General features: G+C 57.2%; 1 long non-coding RNA gene across 2 annotated transcripts; it reads right to left on the reverse strand.

The window, feature by feature from the left end:
- Nucleotides 1-788: 788 nt before the first annotated feature.
- On the reverse strand, nucleotides 789-6,232 carry LOC138377521 (uncharacterized). Of its 2 annotated transcripts, none has more exons than XR_011231794.1 (3): nucleotides 6,020-6,232; nucleotides 5,491-5,920; nucleotides 789-5,297 (listed from the first exon to the last, which is right to left on the reverse strand). It is a non-coding gene; the product is annotated as an uncharacterized lncRNA (long non-coding RNA). The 2 variants fall into 2 exon arrangements; XR_011231793.1 differs by having other exon boundaries at nucleotides 5,491-5,685; nucleotides 5,869-6,232.
- Nucleotides 6,233-7,493: the final 1,261 nt, after the last annotated feature.

Consider the following 7,493-nt stretch of genomic DNA (forward strand, 5'->3'; position numbering starts at 1 on the left):
GTGTTCAGCTGACCCAGGCTGGGCTCCGTCTCCCGGTGGTGCTCGAGTTCTCACTCAGCAGAGAAATGTACCCTCAACCGATGCCGCACCGCCGCCCGGCCACCAGAATGCATGACTTCCTTTCATAAATGAGGTGCTTAAAGATAAATTGTAAGCGTATGAAAACACGGCCTTGCTCGGGAACACCCAAATGATAGTCGTGGAGAATGAGCTCTCGCCCGACAGCTGTCAGACTCGTCAGGGTGCTTTTGCAGCTGTTACCCCACTTGAGCTTTGCAACGCCCCCGGGGCAGCCGTGGGGTGGGCGTGATTCAGGGCTCGTTGGAGGGTGCTGAATCCACAGAACCAGGGCTGGAATCTGGCTCTCCCTGGCAGGGAGCCGTAAGGAGAAAACACGACACCGCAGGCCGGAGGCTCAAGGCCAAGGCCCTGCTCCACCCCTTCCCAGAACTCGGCTTTTTCTCATCTGTGACATACACGCGGGAGCTGCAGTCACGCAGACGCAGCCCGGGATCGCTGGGTCCCTAACCAAGTGGTGCCATTAATGATTAAGCTGTGACAGCAGCACGACCGGGGCTGACGTGGGTGAGCTGAGAGGTAAGGCCACGCTGCAGCCACCGCTCGCAGGGAGCCAGGCCCCAGTGTCACGGAGGAGCAGCGTCGACAGATCTGGTCGGGAGTTTGACTCATGCACATCATAAACCCCAGAGAGCATTTATAAGTCGGCTGTGGGTTAAAACCCAAAGACCAGAGATCAGGGCTGCGCCCTCCCTTCCGCGCATGGGGATCACTTTCCAGTGCCCGCGTCCGCCCTGACGGGCTGGTTCTTTGAGGGGTCAGAGTCCATGCCTCTCCTTCCTGTCACCACCCTGTCTGTCTCCAAAAAGAATAGGAAGCAACGGCCAATTCGAGACATCGTCTCTCACTCTAAGGTCCGTTCTTCCAGCCTCTCCCTGAGTCGGAGCCCAGGGCTCTAGTACCCACTCTGGACATAACCACAGTTCCCCACGCGAGAGGCTGGGAAATTGAATCTTTATTCTAGATGCCACAGACAGAGCTCACACGGCTTCTTCCCTACCGAGGAGGACAGGCAGACCTTGGGGCCGGCGTGGGCCAGGTGTCCCCTCAGAAGGATGGGCCTTTTCATGTGACTTAAAAGAAATTTACTAGCTTCGGAGACCTAGTGAGCTCTTAAAACTTAAAAGCCCATTTTGATAATGAGCCTTAAGAAAGCACATTCATTTATAAGCCAAAGGTGGGGGCTGGGACAAAAAGAATCTCACTTGAAAGATCTTTCCATAGAGCTCTTTTGAAAACTGTAATGCGGAGGACAGAAGTGAATGATGCTATTCATATGTTCATTCGTGTGTTTAACAAGCGTTTGTTGAGCACTTAGCATGTGCCAGGAACGAAGGACACGGCCAGCAGGTCCCGACGGCAGGGCAGGCGCTAACAGCGGGACAGGGAAACGGCACCTCACTACCCGGCCTGCTGCCCTCCCCGCGTGGCGTGTGTGGCGCATGTTGCCACCTGTGCCCTCGTCGTGGGTGCTGCTTTACCATCCCGACGTCAGGGACCCGACGGGACCCCCCGATTTCCCCTGCAATGCCGGGTTTCCAGAGGAAGGTGTTTGAGGTCCAGAGGAGTGACTGACCGGCCCAGGGTCCCACGCCTTCCCGGCGGCAGGTGTGGACGCCCAGGGCCCTCCCACATGCCACCGCGCCTGCCTGGGCTCCCGGTCCCCGCGTCGGTAGGGCCTGACCCTGCCAGGACCCTCTGTGTGCCGGACCCACCCCACCAAGGTCCAGGGAAGAGTCCTGCCTTCAGGCTGCTCCTCACGCAGTGGGAGGACAGACCAGAGAGGGAAGAAACACACGCAGTGAGGGAGGCCTTGGAAGTGCTACGTGGTGGGGACACGCACCCCCGAGGGCTGCCTACCCCAAGTTTGGGGGCACCCTGGGTGGGACAGCTTCTCTGAGGGGACAAAAGCCCATCGGAGACCTACAGATAGTGAATCTGCCCAGAGGCAGGGCTGGAAGCGGTGGGAGAGCTGAGGCTGGAGCTCACCGGGCTCCCTCCTCTGCCTCCCGCGGGGCTTGGCGCAGGGCGGGACTCTGTCTACACTGGGGGCTCCGGCACTCGGAGCACCCCTGCCCTGTGACGGACGTCTGTCGGTGCCTGCTGTGTGCTGGACGTGGGTGAGGCCGGGGCCTCCGGGACCGCGTGAACCAGCCCGCGCTGAGGTTACAAAGCGCCGCAGGTCGGATGGGGAGGGTGTAGACAGACATTCACCTCTGGCAGTTCCGGAGGCTGGACGGTCAAGGTGCCGGCAGGTCGGCGCGCCCGGCTTAGAAACAGTCGTCTTCTCCCTGTGTGCTCACAGGGCCGTCCCTCTAGGTGTGTCTGTGTCCTAATCTCTTCTTATGAGGACACCAGTCGTACTGGGTCAGGGCCCACCTATATGACCTCAGTGTGACACAGAACAATGCCACTTGCAAGCCAAAGAGCGCCAAAGACGGCCGGCAGACCAGCAGGAGCTGGAGAGAGGCCTGGGACCGCACGGCCGCAGAAGCCAGCCCTGCCCGGCCGGACCGGACCCGGGACTTCCAGCCTCTGGACTGTGGGGCAGCGGTTCCTGCTCTTGAAGCCCCGGTGCCTCTCCCTGTCCCAGCACAGGGTCAGGACTCCATGGCTGAGAGGAAGAGGCACAGGACAGCGGGTGTGGGGGGACGGCGGGATGCCGGCAGGAAGGGAAGAGCCCTTTCCTGGAGTCCATAACGGAGGGGCTCACACCACCGGCCAAGGCTTGGCCCCTTAGGGGAAGGAGGGGCAGCAGCAGAAGCCAAAGAAGGGTGACGGGGCCCCCGACGGCAGCAGCCCGGGGAATTGCCACGGCCTGTCTGCGCCCCACCTTCCGTGGCCTCAGGGTGCAGCGGGGTGAACTGCAGTCTCAGGGCTAGGCTCAGACCCACGTCTGGCCAAGGGTGAGCACACTGGAGTCCCAAGAAGGTCCCGGTGGCCAGATGCCAGCCCCGGCCCTGCCCCTCGGGGCGCCTGGCATCTGCACTCACCCTGGGAGAGCCGGCCTGCCCAGTTATTTCTCAGGGTCAGCCAAGTCTCGTGACAGAAAGTGGTGTGATTAACGAGCTTTCCAGAATGGCACGGCCTTTCCAAGGGGGCGTTCCCACTTTGCTCGGGGTGAGGCTATCCGAGTTCCCCAAAAACAATCTGCTGTGGACTTGGCTCCCTGGAGCACAGGATTGGAAGCAGATAGGAGCAAGCAGATCTCTGCCCAGCGTGGGGCCACTGGGCGGAAATCAGGGTTAACCAAAGGGCAGTGAGGGAAAGTGGCTCTGGGCACCGTTTGCATTATCTGCAGGGCTCTGGTGGCAAAAGCTCACCGCAGCCCCCGCGTGTGTGCAGAGCAGAGGTGCCAGGAGAAGGAGCGCTTCCCGGGAGGGCGTGAGGCCGGCGCGTGGGAGCCTCGCCACTCGTGGGCTCCACTAGAACATGGGGGACATGGGCTCGTCCCCTCCTCCTACAAACCAGTCACCCAGTGGGAAGGAGGACAGGGTTTTGCAAGGCGCTGCCTGAAAACATGCACCCACGAAGAAATGTGCACTCTTAACACCAGCCCCGGGGAGGAAGGTCTCCGGCGGGCTCCGGTTACGAGTCCACCGGCGGCAGCCTCCAAGACGCTGCCGGCAGTATCAGAGACGAGAGGGCGTTAACAAAGCTGTCACGGCGGACCCAGACACAGTGGTGGAATTAATTCTTTCCTCATTAATAATATCCTAATTTGCATGATTAATATGTCATAGTCGATGAACACAGGGGGGCGGGGGGGCTGCACATAGAACCACTGAACAAAAATGCCACCTGCTGAGCAAAAAGAATAGGACAGATCAGTGACTTGACAAACCAAACGAGCAGGAGACTCGTATTTCTCCCAAACAATGTTCAAAACGCTGGAAACATTGCCATTGTTGGGACAACTCGTGCAGGAAGGTGGATCTGGGCATTCCAGAGATTTCCGTGGAAGGGTGAGCTCCAGGGTGTCTGTGATGATTGCGGCTGCCATTGGACGATTCCAGCAATGCCAGACACGCCTGACGCTAGCGGCTGTCAGGCTCCCTGCTCACCTTGCCCTGATTCCTGAGCTGGCCCCAGGCCAAGGGGCAGGACATTCCTGGCCAGAATGGTGCCACCTCACAGCCCAGGCTCACGCCTCCCCACAGCTGCAAGCCCCAGCAATTTCTGGCCAGCTGCCACGGGGCAGGAGCCAGGGAGGGACATTGCCAAGGGCGTGGGCAGCGCAGGGACCCAGGGGAAACTGGAAGAGACCATGAAATGGCCCTAGACCCTCGTTTCAGCCCTTGGAGGATGCTGGAATCTTCTCAGGAACCATAGCTCCATGCCGGATGCAGCACCAGCCACCGGGCAGGAGTTCACACAGATCCCAGGTGCAGACACTGCCCTACAGCCCTGGAATAGGGGGGTCGTAGGCAGAAGCAGCCACAGCAGACAGCAATGTGACTTTTTGCAATAACGGGAATGTTCTAGACCTAGAATGTCCGGGACAGCAGTCACTGGCTACACGTGGCTACTGAGCATTTGAAATGTGGCCAGGACTGTTGAGGAGCTGAATTTTTAATTTTGTTTCATTTCACTTAATGTAAATTGAAAAAGCCATGTGTGGCCACTGGTCACTGTCCCTGACAGGCTGAAGGCCCCTGCATGGGCGTGAAAAGAGTGTGGGCCTCGGGGCACTTACCTGACCGCGTGACCTTGGGGGTCACTTACCTCACCTCGTGACCTTGGGGGGCGCATTTCACCTTCCTGGCTCGATTTCTCCATCTGAGGCAGGAGGAGCTGGGCTGGGGCACCCTGGGGTCCACGTTCTGTACTACTTGACTTGAATATGTGATTTGCTGTCACTCTGAAGCCTCTGGTGGGTCCCCACTGCTCACCAAAACTCCGTCCCCGCCAGACCCAGGTGCAGACTCCCAGCCCCAGAGCCGTGGGGAAATAAGTGTCTGTCACCGGAGCCCCCGTCTATGGCATTTTGCTGTGGCAGCCTGAGCCGAGACACTGGCTCTGCGTGGCAAAGGCCTGCCAAGGGCCTGGCAAAACCAGACTCTCCCGAGGGGCCTTGGGACAAAGGGGCCGGAGCCCGAGGACCCTGGAGGCCGGTGGCAGGTCAGTGCGTCCCTGTTCCTCAGCGCCCTGTCGTGCTGGGTGCTGTGTGCAAAGAGTCAGATGTCCACAGCTTCTGAGTGCACGGGGCCTACCGTTTCCTGGAAGAGACGGGACAGTAACTCATATTTATGCCTCATATGACTATTTAACCCACCACCGTCGGAGTGGAAAAGGCCACGCCAGCCACAAGGAAGCGCAGAGTGGCTGGGAGTCTGAGACGGGTCCTGAGGAGTCCGGAGGGAAACGGAACTGCTCTGGGGCAGAGCAGAAGGGACCCACCGCCATTCCTACCTCCCCCTGAAACCCAGCGCTTAGGGCTCTGTCTGGAAAGGCCGATAACAAAGCCAGACTTTCGTCCACAGGCAAGGGCCATTCCAGCCTCTGCAGTCACATCTGAGATGGTTTCACTTTTCTCAGATTGATTCAGCTTGCCCCCGAGCCGCACTCCGATCTGTTCCCTGTATTTTCAGATGCCACTACTTCCCACTGTTAAAAAAGAAAAAAAAATGAAAGTGAAAAAATAAAGATGCAAAGCTTTGGGACCATTAAAAAAGTTAATTGCTCATTGCTGGCCTAAATGACAGAAAAGTCCCCAACTTCCATAAGGTCAAGATTTTACGTATGGAAAAGGAAACCTGGAGAATTTCGAAAACACTGGCCTCAAATTACCATCATTAGCTCCTGCAGACCCGGTTAAGCGGCATCAGGAACTCCCATGCTTCTAGCCCCATAAAAACACCAGAAAACAATTAAGCAAAATAATTTGCAATGCCCGGCAAGGTCACCGTACTAGGAAACGTCCTTGAGTGGAAAGACGCACCCTGGGATTAATCCGAGCACAATCTACAATGTCTATGTTTTCCTTGGCGCAGGAGATGGAGAACTTGATCCCGCAGCCTTGGCCGTGGCGACGGAGACCTGGTGTGTGCAGGCTTTGCCCTAATTCCCCGGTAAGACTCAGGCTTCTGTAGAACAAGGGCTGCGGGAGCCGCAGACCCATGTTGGGAAAGGAGGCGAGAGTAAGGCTGGAAGAGAGAACATACTGGGAACGCTGTAAAGGTCGCCCCGGGGAACTGACAAGTTGTGAGGCAAAGAGCAGCACCAGGGGTCTGAGCGTGATCCAGGAGGAGCTGCCGAGAGGGCAAGTGGCAGGTGGGACCAGGAGCCCAGGCCACAGGCGGCCCCCCCCGGAAGCGACACTGGGGCCCCCCAGCTGTCCTGCTGCGCCGGGTGAGCCAATGAGGCCCCCTGAGTGCGGCACGCCCTGGACCTTTCCTTTGCGTCCCTGGCTCATGCTCCAGAGCCAGTGCGGCGGGCGCGGTTGCCTGGGCCTGGGTGGCGCGTCTGTGTCTGGCTGCCGGGCCGGCGGGAGGCCCAGGCGCTGAAAGCCCAACCAGCAAGTGTCTGCTTGGCCAGGTGGTCTCAGGGATGTGATTTTTGTTTGTTTTGTTTTTTAAGGCAGAAGAAAACATACTGAAGGTAATGGCTTTGTCTAGATTGTGCAATTATCTGTGGGGCTTGTTTCCTTGTTTTTTCTTTCCCTTATGAGCCCATTACCGCAAATTTGGAGCATATGACTTTCGGATGGTAAACAAAACAATGACACTGGCCTTTGGGTAGAGGAGGAGCAATGCCTTGTGACTTGCTGGCAAGAGGCGCTGACGGCACATTTTCTGCCTCCTGAACGAAGGGCAGGGGAGGGAAACCGAGGCAGAGGTTCACCCCGTGGTGGCAGCAAATGCAAACAGCCCCACGGTCTGCAGACAGCAGAGACGGCCTGGAACAGGTCTCCGATTTGTAGAAAACAAGCATGACACCGAACCCAGCGGGTGGAGTCCCACACGAACAGCCACTGTTTTCCACTCGTCATTCAGTTAAGAAAAGCTCTGGAGAAAAGCCAGAAGCTTCTCTTGTCCTTGCAAAACATCTGTCCTGACAGACCAGAAGAAACATCTGGGCCTGTAGCAACTGCAAGTATTTCCCAACCACAAATGGATTTCCACCTGCACATGCTGCGGTAACTGTAAATAAAGCCAGAAGAATAGAGGATGATAAGGAGTATTGTCAACCACAATTTCTCACCACTTTCTCCTGCTGACACGCCTGACTTCCCGGCTCACCGACTTTCCGCCTCTGTCCACAGACGGAGGAAAATGTATCAGCAGAGTCTGTGACAGGAGCATAATTAGCTTCCAATTATTGTTGCAGAAGATGGCAGTAAGAGAAATTTTTTTTAATAATTTTATGATTTCATATTTATTTTTTCAGTACAGTATGTAATTGTCCTTATCCTT

This window comes from Eulemur rufifrons, chromosome 29 (assembly GCF_041146395.1).
Source record: "Eulemur rufifrons isolate Redbay chromosome 29, OSU_ERuf_1, whole genome shotgun sequence".
Taxonomy (NCBI): domain Eukaryota; kingdom Metazoa; phylum Chordata; class Mammalia; order Primates; family Lemuridae; genus Eulemur; species Eulemur rufifrons.